Source organism: Rhyacophila brunnea, unplaced genomic scaffold (assembly GCF_057557595.1).
Source record: "Rhyacophila brunnea isolate RB1 unplaced genomic scaffold, BYU_Rbru_1.0 scaffold_6, whole genome shotgun sequence".
Classification (NCBI taxonomy): domain Eukaryota; kingdom Metazoa; phylum Arthropoda; class Insecta; order Trichoptera; family Rhyacophilidae; genus Rhyacophila; species Rhyacophila brunnea.
Window position 1 is genome coordinate 27,035,883 of NW_028233276.1, and position 14,738 is coordinate 27,050,620.

Consider the following 14,738-nt stretch of genomic DNA (forward strand, 5'->3'; position numbering starts at 1 on the left):
ACATTAATTGTAAAAGTGATTTATAAAAATAAGTGTTATTTTTTTAATTATATGAAATATCTTGCTCAGACGGTCAAATTAATATGTCCACGAGACGGAGCGATAATTTTGTGAATTTTATGAACCGGAACGGCGCTCCGGTGCGTTCCGGTCCATTTCGAGCCCTGTAATTAAGCCATTTCTATACCTGCCTATACAACAAGTACCTATAGGGGGTGACTTTTCGTAAAATGTCAGTCTATAAAAGATATCTCAAATCGATTAACCGGAAGATAAAAGTGGAATATAAAGATCAAATTAAACTGAAGGCGTATTTTTTAATTACTAAACTGTCGATTACACCAATCACTGAACAATAACAAAATAATGGTAAGAATTCTAAATTGTATGATTTTTCGTGTATTTTAACGCACGTAGTACGTTGATGCTACCATATTTTTCCACTCAACAACAGGTGCATTCCGGATCGGAAGTACCTAGGTATGATTTGGGTTTAGATATAGGGATCTTATTATTTCATCTTTTTCTGAAATGTTTTAGTAATTTTTATTATAGGTACTAAGCAAGTAAAGAAATCATGAACTTCCATAACTAACTAATAGTTTATTTTATATTATATATTTTTTTTATCAGAAGCTAAGTAGGTATTTGTAGCCTATTTTTTATAATATAATCAGTAATTTTAATTTATTAAACATAACGTTCACTCTACTATATTATTTGCGGGATATTTTGGATTTATTTAGGCAATAATATCAAGCCAGGGGCGTAGCACGGTATTTTAGAATCCGGGGCAGTAACAAAAAATGCGCTCCTTACGCAATACGAAACTTGTACCTACATGCCATACTTACTACACATAAATATTAAATTCACATGTGTTCAGTTTTAACAGAATTACATATTTAGTAGATATATTTAAATAACAAATAGTAATAGACATTCTCCGATGGTTTTTGTTAGTAGGCCTCTTCATAGAATTTATAATAAATGAGAAATTTTTTTTTATTTATAATATAAAGTACAATATAATTACAGATTATATGCTAAGCAATACATAGATTATTAACACGATGACCGAGAGGTTGACGTAACAGATTGAGCAAGTGGCGCATCCATTTCTCGTAAAAAACAGTAATGTTAATACAAACCTCCATTCTGTGGAGGCCCATATGATCTTATTAGGATCGGACATGGTAAAAAAATAACGTTAATTATGTTTGCGCCATATGCGATTTATTTAACAATTTTGATCGTTCTCCCCGTAATCTGTTAATTTCAGCGCATCTATTCTATACACAAGACTGCTTTCGGCCTTTACGGCAGCTAAATATGGTAGGAAAGTATCAAAATATTAACACTTATTATAACAATTACAATAAGTTAGCCGTCTGAACTGTCAAAACTGTCTATATCACTCTAAAAAATTTCACAGCCAAGAGAGGTGCTGTTAAAACATAGCACTTATTGTAACAATTACAACTAACTTATTGTAATTGTTACAATAAGTGCTAATACTTGGATACTTTCCTACCCTAGATAGCGGCCCAAAGCAGTCTTGTGTATAGAATAGATGCGCTGATGCGCAGGATGAACGTTCTATTTCACTATTTTTCCGCTTTGTATTCATAAAATTTCCATGATCTGGGAACAGTGTATATACTGATGTTTGGTGAACATTAGTTTAGGATCTATAACCCCGCTTCTGTTGATATTGATTTCTCTAAACACACAGACTTGACTTACATATTTTCATTTTTACTAACTGCATAACTATAAACATAATAAAGTACCAACTGTATTATATATGAAGTATGCTGATTTTGAAAATATGTTCGCTATAATTTAAAATATTGGTATTTATCTAATTAGTTTGTTTATTAAATTTTTCCACAGTTCCATATTGTGAAAACCTTTACGACATGCGCTACCGGTTTGGGAAGCATTGATAATATCAATAAATTCGTAAAATAACACGTACCTATTGTTATAATCATTGCATCTTCTTTAGTAGGTATATTTAAAAAATAAAATATGCAGTGACGTCCTCGAATTTCAACTTAACACTGCCGATATTCGTTTTTTGATTTTTGCACTTGTTTAAACCCACAAAATGTTTAATGGAATGAATAAAATATAATATACTTCCCAAAGATTTAGTAAACACTTTTAAGTAATAATAATCAGGGGTTGATTCATTCAAAAATACCGCATGCGTTATTTATATTTTAATTATATTTAAGACTTTCCGTTTCTCCTAATCATTATTTAAAAATCAAAAACGCTCAACCAGTAAACTGAATTTATTATTTAATCAAAACATGATAAATGATTAATAATTTTAAATATTATGTAAGTTATATTAAACCGATCCATTCCTTCTCGAGTCTGCCGACCTTTGGATAACTGCCGCTCCTATGCGGTGCATAGTCTGCCTAGTCCCACGGGACGTTACTGAAAATATGCACACATGTATTTATTTTATTATTACCTACTCTGAAAAATGTTTAGTAGACCGGTGATTCTGAGTGCTGATTATTTTTATGTATGTATGATCATTGAAAATTCCCTCTACGCCCTTCTACGCCCTTGCTACGCCACTGAAAATGATTAAAAAATAATATCTGTAAATAAAATAATAGTAGTAGGTAGTCCTTGTATAATAGTGCTATAAATTTGTACATTGAGTGAAAACAAATCATTTAAAATTGATATAATGGGAGGTATTTCCGAACGGACCATATTTATTCGATATGGGAAGAAATTATGTGTAATTATTTATGCAATAATTGCTCTAGTAATTCTGTTGGCAGAAATTAAATAGTAATATAATGTAATAATTATGTACTTACTGTAGGTGCTCACAGAACAATATTTTTTATTACTAGCAAGAAAATGGAATGGGCAGAGACATCTATGTATTAATCGTAAAAATATTTACCAATATTGGCCGATGTAGTACCATCTAGCGCAGCAGTCTCATAACATTTTACAAATGTATTATTTATTTTTTTCATATATTAACAAGTCGCATACGATCGTTTAGAGACGCAAATGTCTGCATATAAACATTATTTTTGCGACATCGGCCGTACTTGCTTCGGCAGTACATATACTAAAATTGGAACGATACAGAGAAGATTAGCATGGCCCCTGCGCAAGGATGACACGCAAAATCGTGAAGCGTTCCACATTTTTTGGACTTCCTTCGCTTCCTTCCTTCTATGTACTTATATAGAATAAATTTATTTTTCTTTTGAAACACTTGACCCTACTGTGCGATTATGAGGAATACAGCGGAAAACACATTTCGAAAATACCCGATATACTGGATTATTTGTTAGTTTGGGTTAGGTTAGGTTAGGTTGGGTTAGATTTGGTTAGGTTAACCCAGTGGTCGGCAAACGCATTAGTCAAAAGAGCCAAATATCAACAGTACAACGATTGAGATGTCTTCTGAGAGCAAAATTTCTTAAACTTAAAGTATATTATATGTAGGTACACTGTTTAGTAACTTCTTCTTCTTCTTTCACCCTGTCACGTCCCAACATTGGGGCATAGGGCAAGCACATGTTGGCGCCACTTCCCTCGGTCCATCGCCAACTCCTGCGCCTACCACCATGTCAGACCTGCAGTACGTAGGTCGCTTTTGTAGCATCGCTGCAGGGTGAGAGAGGGCCGGCCACGGCGACGGAACCCTTGAGGCTGTGCCACAAGGGTACGAAGTGCCGCACTCTTTGGCGGCATCCGGAATACATGTCCCATCCACGTAAATCGTCTCTTTGTGATAACTTAAATTACCGAAGGCTGTGGTGTCTGCTCACGAACTCGGGTGTTTGTAACGCTGTCGTACCAATGTACACCTAAGATTCGGCGGAGACATCGATTCTCAAAGCTCAAAAGCCGAGACTCTTGAAGCTTAGTAAGATGCCATGTCTCACAGCCATACCTACAGGAGCACAGGTAACTTAATAAACTTTAATTAAAGTTTTAAATGTTAATTAAACTATAAGTACACTGAATAAAACTTGATATTTTCATACTTAATAATGTTCGTATTTATTGATAAAAATTAAATTGTAAGTAAGGTATCCATACAATTAAATCATGACAAACACTTAATATCTATCTCCTTGAAAAGTTTGGTGGAGTCAGGTTTGTATGTTGTTGTTTTTAATTTTAGGCACGATTCCAGGTTCTCATCAATAAGACAACTTCTCATTTTACTCTTGATAAGGTTCATGCTTGAAAAAGATTGTTCGCATGAATATGTAGAACCGGAAAGTGAAAGTATGGCAAACCCTAGTTTTTTCAACTGATCATACAGTCAGGAATACTATTCGAGGTGGTAAAAATCATCATGTATTCATTCTCCAGGTCTTTCAAATCAGACTACTTGTGCTGTGAACCATGTTCATATTTGTTTTTCTCCAATATGTCCAATCAGCACAGAGACGTTCAAATTTAGAGCTCCATAAGTCTTTATTTTTAAATCCAGCAATTGCATTTCAAAGTTGCCAATGTCAACATTAAGTGCCCATACGTACTTGCGGCAGGCCGCCTATCGTTTTTTGTATGCAAATTAACAAATATTGCGTATGGTGTAAACAATTTGCATACAAAAAACGATAGGCGGCAGGCCGCTGCGGCTTGCCGCAATGCGGCCTGCCGCAAGTGCGTATGGGCTCTGGAAAAAATTTAAGAGGTTTTTTTTAACAAAGACTGATGTCGCTTCGCTTTGCTGTTTCTGAATTCCTGAAACCTGTTGAAAAAGCTAACCTCTTATTTAAAATTGTTGTTTTGAAATAGCAAAAATGTCAATATCAGATGATTTTCTTGGCGATGTTTCAAAAAGTTAAATTAAACAGAATATCAGCTTTATTTCATCAGACAATCAATTAAAAAACACTTTTTTTAGTATTCATATACTTCATGCAGGCTTAGTTAGCGAAGATTTTCTTTCGAAATGTTGAGCAAAAAGGGATAATTTGTTTTGGAATGAAATAACTTCTTCTAACATCGAAAAAATGTGTTTCCTTCCCCCCGCAGTTTACGATTAAGCTTTTTAAATTAATGTTTAATTAAGATTTAGATGAGAAGTAACGTCTACAATGAAATAAAATTTTTGGGTCAACTAATCGTCCGTTATTTCTGGATAGTGAACACCCTTCTCAAGGCGAAATGCTTTGATTTTTATTGATAAAGAAGCGAAACATTATTTTAAAACATTTGCTCTTGATAACTAGCGTACCTTATTATGCAGCAGAAGATCTGCGTACTCACTCTCCATTTCAACTAAAAAATCTTTAAATTGGTGACAATTAAGAGCTTTAGCTATAATGGAGGTGATAATCTTAATACTTTGGACGCGGAAGACGCACACGGCGCGTAATGGCCAGGCGGCCGATCGATGTAATTAACGTGCATTTTAAAGGGGGCAATTAAAATCTCATTATCTCTTCAGCAGCGAAAGCGTTAATCACAAATTCCATAACTTTGCAAATTTCTTCTGGAAAATTCTGCACATAAAGCGCTTCTTGGCGAATGATGCAATGGTAAGCATGATTATTTTTTTCTTCCAAAATAGTAATACACCCATAGACTATAGAACACACCCTTTTCTTACGCCAGTTATACTTTTCGCCCCTGTTGTTGAAATCAGTGCTCGAAATGGAAAATTTTACGAACAGGAACGCTCAATAATTTTTCAAAAATGTGCAATATTAGATATAATATCTGTAATATAAAAAAATATCTTAGTTTTACATAATGTACTTTATAAAACATTTTCCTAATCACCTTCGCCCGAATCAGTTGTTTGTAACATAAAAAATATATCATACTATAAGTTTACGAAATCGTTTACTAAAAAATACATCATTCATAATAATAATAATTATACAAATATGTATACCTAAATGTAAGTATATGAATCTAATTGGAGTAGGATACATAAAAATATATGAAATAATGGACAAACCAATACAATTGTCCATTTGTTTCCTCAGTAGTTTGAATAAAAACATGTAAATAAGTGTAAATGGAAACATGAGTGAAGATACTTTATCGTTATTGATTTTTGGGTTTTCACCACGTGTACTTCTTCCTTCTTTCCTCGATATCATATAATATCTCTTGATAATGGCCTCTGCAACAAGCCCGAAACGTCGAGCAAAGAATGAAGAATTACACACGGTGAAAACCCAAAAATCAATTACGATGACGAACAACCGTGAAAGTCTCAAACAGAAGATAAGTACATTGGTTAAACCAAGTTACATGCTACTTTATTTAAAGCTAGTACCTAAATTGGAAATATTTTGATTAAACAATTTTTTAATCACATCAAAATCCATCATGTACGAAAAAGTAGGAGCATGGTTCATAATGAATTAATTTATTAAAATTAAGTACTTTATGAATACACAAGTTTTACGAATGTAGCATTCATTATTAAATATGCATAATTTTAAACAACCCCAGACTTGTAGATATTAGAAAAAAATATTCAAATATTTACACCATGTGGGCATGTGGAATAATTTATTCTAATAGGTTTCTGATGTTGTTGAAACTATTAATTATTATGTAAGTAAATTCCCATTGGATTCCTCTATGATTTTATTAAAATGTATGCTACCTCTTTTATTTCGACAACATCTATCGCTTGAGTTTTCGCAATGTATTATTTGCTCAATGCAATCTATATGTTATGTATTATATAATATATAGGTGCATATGAGGGTGAGAAAAAACACGTCACACAGTGATGTTCCTAAACAAAATGCCGCGTCAATTTTTCTACAGTATTTTAAATCTCCCTATGATGACTCAAATACCTCCGTAATAAGGAATCTGTTCTATGAATATATAACAAAAAATACCTTTGCGATAATAGGTATATGAAATTAATAACTATTACATAATATTTATTTGCTTTTTATGTTACTAGGTATAAGATAGAATTTAGACACTTACCCAAATCACCGGAGTGTAAGGTCCTATTCGATACCCAACTTCTATAGGGAAACAACTCAAAATACATTGTTCTAAGATTTCGTCGTTACCACTTGGCAATACCTACACATTTTTGTTATTTTTACTCATTTGTACTCTGCTATTATTGTACAGTAGGTACCTATATAAAAATCCTTAGTACTATCATAGTACCACTATGTTTGTGGTTTGCATAGTATGCGACAAGTTTCTCCAATCACAAGACAAACAATAATTCAAAACACCAACAAAAACTCACAATCAAGACACGATAATTATTATAGTACCTACTTGATTTAGGTGGGTATGTACTTTTTTATAATTATTATGGTTTTATAAATAAATACTACGACGATGTAAACGACCACGACCACGACCTCTTGTTAGTCGAGGATTGCTGTTTAAACTAATATTTTGTAAGAAAATTTATTCTTTCAAAGCCCTCAAATCAAAAATTACATGTGCTATTAGTTATTGTTTATAAAACCTTTTTTTGAGACAAAAAAATCTCTTCAAGCAATAAATCTTCACCGACTTTTTTTTTTTCAATGCACAATAGGTAGGATTCATTGTATTATTATTGAGTAGTAAACAGCTTTGCTACGTAGAAGTTTTGTGAAACAAAAAATATGAACTAAGTAGGTACCTACCTATATTGATTTAATGATTTATTTCAAAGGACCGTATTACTATGGTTATTTTAATATCCTCAACAATATATTTTTTCCATTAGCTTTATTTTCTGTATAACATGAAGGATAGGTAAAGAGTTTAGGTAGGTACCTACCTACGAGTATTTTTTCACTGCGAAGTATTTCTGCCGAACTAAAACCGAAATAAAAAATAAGAGTAGGTACCTAGCTCAGCATGATATGGGTAATACTATGAACGTTTAAATTTGTTCGTTCCCCCTGATGAAGATGCCCATACACGCAAAAATTGTACAGAGACCACAGACATTTTAATTTACTTGCACAATAGCGTTATTAAACCTCCTTGGATGTATATCGCTCCATACCGATGGGAAGACACCTTGTTGGTTGCATACCATCTAATATCAACAGGTCGACTAATGAACGGCCTCGGTTGTCTTATGATATATTGTGAAAACTATGATGCGTCAAGCCTACCTAGTACCTAAAGTTAGCTATCCTATATCCTATATTTTACGCAATCGTCAATCGGACAGTTATTGTTTTGTTTCTTCCATCCATTTCTCTCCCGTTTCATTCCATAAAATATTGTGACTTCCACTCCCGTATTGATTACAAATTTAATGTACTCAAAATCATAACTGTTTGGTAACTCGCGATTTACACTCTTACCCAAGTCAGCTAAGCCCTGTGGTTCATACCAAAGTGTCTAAAATCCAACCCTTGGTAGATACCTACACAAAGGTAATTTATTTATTCATAAAACATTAATTAACAAATGAATTATTTTTCACAATACCTATGTAGATATTTCATGTGTTTTAATTGAAAATCAAAAAAAAGGTGCGTAATAATTTAACGTTATTATCGATATTAGTAGTAGGTACCTACCCTAAATAAATGATGTATTTTGTGATTTTGTCTGCAAGCAAAAAAAACTTGTTGAATAGCACTGAAGAATAGAATAATATACGAGTACTATTATCTCATATTGTCTTAAAGAAAACGGAAGAGAGCAATACAGTCATGTAAGGGTGCTTTCTTCAATAAAAACTGTATTTTTTATTATCGGGCATGGGTTGTCTAGAAATGCATTGTTAGGAAAAAATATACCTAGATGCATTTCTAAGAAATTTGCCTGTTATTATCGACATGTACGAATTATTAAAAATCAGGGGTAGTCAACAAGTAAAATCATTGTTTAATAATTTTTTTTTTTTTAACATATTTATATACCAATTCATATTCCTCAATTTCAACACAATCTGAACCGGAACGCCATATTAAATATTCTGATGAGGCTCGAGAATTTTACGAGACATCTCGCTATCAGGATTCCACGAGAAGGAACGGTAGATTCGAAGAATCCACGAGACGGAACGGAATTGTCAACGAATTCACGAACCGGAACGGCGCTCCGGGGCGTTCCGCTCCATTCCGAGCGCTGGTTGAAATTGACCCAATTTTATCTAGTGGAATATGATGTTTTTCCATGCACTCAATTACAGCATTATCCTCTCCACGTGCTTGACCTTTGAGTGTCAATAATCCTAAAAGTTCTTCTTTAAGACCAGTAGATGAAATAAATCGTACAAATTTGTGCTGAATCATTAATTTATGTAACAAGACTCGTCAACTGCTATTGATAAAGCTGAAGCCAATTTATGATCTTCGACTTGCTGGTTGGTTGTATTCGAAGACATTTTGACTGTTCTATATTTCACTATTTTAGTCCGTACGTGGTCATTTGTGGTAGAGCCACACTCAAGGGGCCAAATAGCCACATATGGCTCGCGAGCCGCAGTTTGCCGACCACTGGCGTTAACCTAACAAATAATCCAGTATATCGGGTATTTTCAAAATGTGTTTGCCGCTGTATTCATCATAACCGAACTGTACTAAATCGATACCTATTGATATTGTATTGGCAAATACCTATTTATTTACATCAAACCATAAAATAACTTCGCTGAACAAGGCATTTGGGTGTGGTGCATTCATTTCTATATATTTTGGCTGAAATTGTTGATTTATTAACCAATAGGTATTTTTGGAAAAAATTTAAATAAAAATGGATAATTTGCCGCCCTCTAAATTTATCCGCCTTCGTGCAAGTACAATGAGAAGGAAGTCCAAAAAATGTGGAACGCTTCACGATTTTGCGTGTCATCCTTGCGCAGGGGCCATGCTAATCTTCTCTGTATCGTTCCAATTTTAGTATATGTACTGCCGAAGCAAGTACGGCCGTTGTGGCAAAAATAATGTTTATATGCAGACATTTGAGTACCTTGGTATCAAAGTGGGACATACGCCACCTTCCACTAAATTCATGTTTTAATTGATTATGGTAGTGCAAGTGATGCTCTTTTCAAAAAATCCACTAAAAGTATCAAAAACGGTAGTTTTCATAAAGATTTTTGAGTTTAAAGTTGGTATGTTATATGAAAAACGGTCACTTTTCACACATGTTTTCCAGTCTCCTGTAAAATTTTGTAAATGGCTTATGTCCCACTTTGATACCAAGGTACTCATTTGCGTCTCTAAACGATCGTATACGACTTGTTAATATATAAAAAAATAAATAATACATTTGTAAAATGTTGTGAGACTACTGCGCTAGATGGTACTACATCGGCCAATATTGGTAAATATTTTTATGATTAATACATAGATGTCTCTGCCCATTCCATTTTCTTGCTAGTAATAAAAAGTATTATTCTGTGAATAAATTATTAAACAATGGTATAAAAACGTCGCCCCAAAAGCAAAGGAGGGCACATGTGCAATTTTTACGGTTTTGAGTTATGAATGCAGTTTTCTTCGTAATATTTTTCTTTACATTATGGACAAAACGACATTTGTGAAGCAAAACCCATGAATTCAAAATTGAGCAAAGAAAATAAAGGTTAAGTACTTGTGTATTTGTAAACTGATCTGTTTGACATGTACACGATTTTAGGAACTATGTGCAATGTTTACAAATATAATATAGGAAAAAGGTAACAAGTGGATTTATTTAAAAGTGAGTAAGGGCCTTCTACGTAAAAAAATTATTTCCATACCAGAAAAAGGGCACTTATAAAATTTGTGAAAAATTAAAAAACATGTTGGCAGCGGACAAAGAGGCCCAAATAAATATTTTGGAAGATTACAATAAGCGTAAAGTGGACGCTCGCAAATCAAAAGATCAAGATAAAGCTAGAGCGTTATTAGATGACAGCTTTAAATCTTTCACTTTTTTTTTACAGGCGGTCCTCTATACTCCATGCTCACAAGTGTCGAGTTTTTATTACACGAAAATGTTTGGTACATTCAATCTTACCATTCATGACCAATCATTAAAAGAGGGATTTTGCTACATTTGGAATTAGTTCATCGTGGTTCTGATGAAGTTGGAACAGCTTTATTCACTCATTTAAAAAGCCTTCTGCATTCTGTTAAGCATGTTTCCCTTTTTTCTGACCCACGCGGTGGCCAAAATAGGAATTGCTTTATAGCTGTTCTACTATTGTATATTGTGAAAAACACTACGTTGGAAACTATCGACCTTAAAATCCTGGAGACTGGTCATTCTCAAATGGAAGTGGACAGCATACATAGTAGTATCGAGAATTAGAGTCACGGTCATCGTGGTTCTGATGAAGTTGGAACGGCTTTATTCACTTATTTAAAAAGTCTCCCGCATTCTGTTAAGCATGTTTCCCTTTTTTCTGACTCATGCGGTGGCCAAAATAGGAATCGCTTTATAACTGCTCTACTATTGTATATTGTGAAAAACACTACGTTGGACACTATCGACCTTAAATTCCTGGAGACTGGTCATTCTCAAATGGAAGTGGACAGCATACATAGTAGTATCGAGAAGATAAAAAAGGGTATTTCTATTTACTTAACAGAAGAATGGCCTACACTGATTATACTGGCGAGGCGTAAAAAACCGTTGAATGTGATTCAATTGACTTTTAGGGATATTTTTGATCTAAAACTGCTAAAAACTAAAACCGTCCAAGGTAACATGGACAACATATCTTGAATGAAAATAAAATGGATACGATGTCTGAAAAACGAGCCGCTGAAAATATTCGTTATGACGTCATATGACGAAACAGAGTTCATCGAGATTCCAGCACGTACTCCAAGAAAGAGAGGAAGGCATGCATTATCAACACAACCCGAAAACTTTCTAACGCCAAAATACAGCCAAGAAATTCCAATAAACCTGTTAAAATTGCGAGACCTTCTGAAACTGTGCAGTGGTCGGGTTATTCCTCGCAATTATCATGCATTTTGGGAAGGATTGCGACAAAGCAATACTATAGCTGACAGACTGTTGGAACCCGATGCCTCTGAAGATAATGAACTTGATGACTGAACTGCTCCTAATTTTTTTATTTATATTTATTTTGTAATGCATGTTCTTTATAAATTCTTTGTCTTACACTAATAAAAAAATATTAAAAAAAACACAAATATTCATTTTTACTTATTATGAAGTGAAACCTATATACCAATTTAAGAACACTGAGTTTGAATTTTAAGTATTAAACCCCAGTAAATGAATGAATAACTGTTTCAAATTATGTGCAACTATTCATAAATACATATAGGAAAACGGTACCATGTGACTTAACACCTTTTAAAAATCAAAAATTGACATATTATAAAAAAAAAAAATTGCATTTCAATCTTGAGTAATTAGGTCACCTGTGTTCTAAATTTCATTTCAAAATATTAGGTAATAACCTCTCCACGATTTTTTTTTCACTTCAAAAATACTTAAAATGTCTTTTTCTCAAAACTCAATTTATGCACAAGTGCCCGTTTGCTTTTGGGGCGACGAAATAATTACCCCTAATTTCTTCCCATATCAAATGAATATGGTCTGTTTGGAAATACTTCCCATTATATCAATTTTAAATGATTTGTTTTCACACATTGTAGAAATTGCTCGCTTTATTTGAAGACGCTACGCACTATTATAGTATGTTTATAGTGCTATATTATTTATTTCAGGTAGGTACCTATTCAATAATTCCTGTTCTAAATATTTCTATATTTGAGGCTTTCACGACTGATTGTTATCGTAATAGATTTTAGGATTGTCATCGCGTGTTCCTGCTTCTTTCCTTGACTTTTCGGGCTCGTTGCAGAGGCCATCAAAATCATTATGCATCATAAATTTATCAAAATATTAATGTCTATGAGGTGGATGGAATAAAGAAACAAATGGTTAGCGGTAATAGTTTCAGTCTGTTTATTTAAAAATACATGTCTATTGATTTACAAATTTCTAATGAAGTAGAAAAACTATTTTGTTTCATGAAAGATTTTTGTTATAAGAATAAAAATGTTGGCACAAAAAACATAAATAAAAAATAACAAATTTTATAAATTAAAACATTTATGTTGTACACTTATATTAATTTAAAAAATAAAACAAAATAAATAGGTAACGATATTCACACATAGAAAGCCATTTGGCTTTTAAGATGGACAATTTTAATGTGTAAAAGTAATAAAAGATACAATATGTTATACAAATACGTTATTATTATCGATATGGAGACTTCACAGGTTAAGTAACAAATTATTGGATCACTCATAATAATGTAATAATAATATACTGTCCTTATCAAAATACAATAAACTTACACTTTTATAGTAAACACTAATTACTATTAATTATTGGATACATTAAGGAAGGCATTGAATGTATTTCATTTATTATCATTCTATTAAAAATGCTATTTATGGAAAAGTATTTGTAAATTTTATTTTCTGTAAAAAATATGTTTATTACCACCCCATTACTAAATAAGATAACTTTGACAATGAATTTTAAACTCGGCACAGCGGATATAGTTATCCTGTCCAGTGTTGCCAACTCACGTCAACAATTATAATATGCCAGAAAAATATAAAATAAACAAAATATTTTGGCAGGTAAAACGCAACGCAAGATTTGTCTCTTTGCTGTCCAAAATGAAAAATGAATAGGTCAGAATAAAATGAAGCTAATTTTTTAACATAACAAAATTCTACATTTAGCGCCGTTTGCCAGATGTGATTGTTGAAAGTCAGTCAAATTACTACTAAATTGGGGTGATAAATTGTATAAAATTATGGTCAGTATAAGAAAAAGTCAAGATTACTATTGTCTGTTATATAATGATTGTAGATAATTCACAATTATGTAATAGGTATCAGCAATATTGTTAGTCACTATAATGTACTCACAGAAAATTGATTAGCCTATATGATATTGTATTATAAATTTTAAAAAGTCAGTTTTTTCAATAAAATTTAATACTATGCGAGATGTATGTAGTTAAATTTTATCAGATTTACCTAACTACACGCAAAGAATCTAAATTTGAAAATCCTACTTGTATTTTTAAAAGTAATTTTACAAAATATTCGTATCAACAATGAAATAATTTTGTTTGTATAATTGTTGAATCCTGCAGTGGCGAATGTTGGACATAGGCTGTGGAGATTCACACTAAACTTTGTGAGTCATACTTATTTGTTTTCATTGAACTATGTATACAAATTGACGGTTGTATTGGTTAGTTTTTAAAATACTACTATTCTAAACTATTTATGTCGGATCTCGACAGCCTATTTCCACCCTGTGCCACTGGAATCCTGCAATGTTTATATATTATATAAGATCATATTCCATGACAGTATGGGTGTTATGGGATTTATATTACAAATAAACTAACGCACACATGAACTAATTTTTCACATAGTTGAAAAGACCATTATCTTAGTCATGTACTGTAATAGTAATGGACATTTTGAAACACCAATCAGTGACAATACTATATAATATTTTTAATAGTGAATTTATAGTGCTGAAAAGTTTATTATACTACAAGTGTGTGTATTAACACATATTTGCATATTGGATAACAATTAAGCATGCATATTAACCCATAGCTTACGGGCCGCACAAAATTTTGTTTTTGCTAATTACTTTTCAAATGCAAATAAACACGTTAATTACAAAATTAATTAAAAGGGCCCGTAAGCATTGTGTTAATTTAATAGATTGTATTATTTCCACAATTTAGAATTACCACA

The 14,738-nt window shown here is 32.5% G+C and overlaps 1 protein-coding gene and 2 non-coding genes across 3 annotated transcripts in view; 2 read left to right on the forward strand and 1 right to left on the reverse strand.

Annotated features, from left to right (window-relative positions):
- LOC147065468 (uncharacterized) overlaps positions 1-14,738 on the forward strand; it is a 496,544-nt gene that overhangs the window by 235,869 nt on the left and 245,937 nt on the right. The gene's annotated exons all lie outside the window — the stretch shown is intronic.
- Positions 3,092-3,198, forward strand: LOC147065478 (U6 spliceosomal RNA). The gene has a single exon (XR_015071861.1). It is a non-coding gene; the product is annotated as a U6 spliceosomal RNA (small nuclear RNA).
- Positions 9,785-9,891, reverse strand: LOC147065479 (U6 spliceosomal RNA). Its single transcript, XR_015071862.1, has one exon. It is a non-coding gene; the product is annotated as a U6 spliceosomal RNA (small nuclear RNA).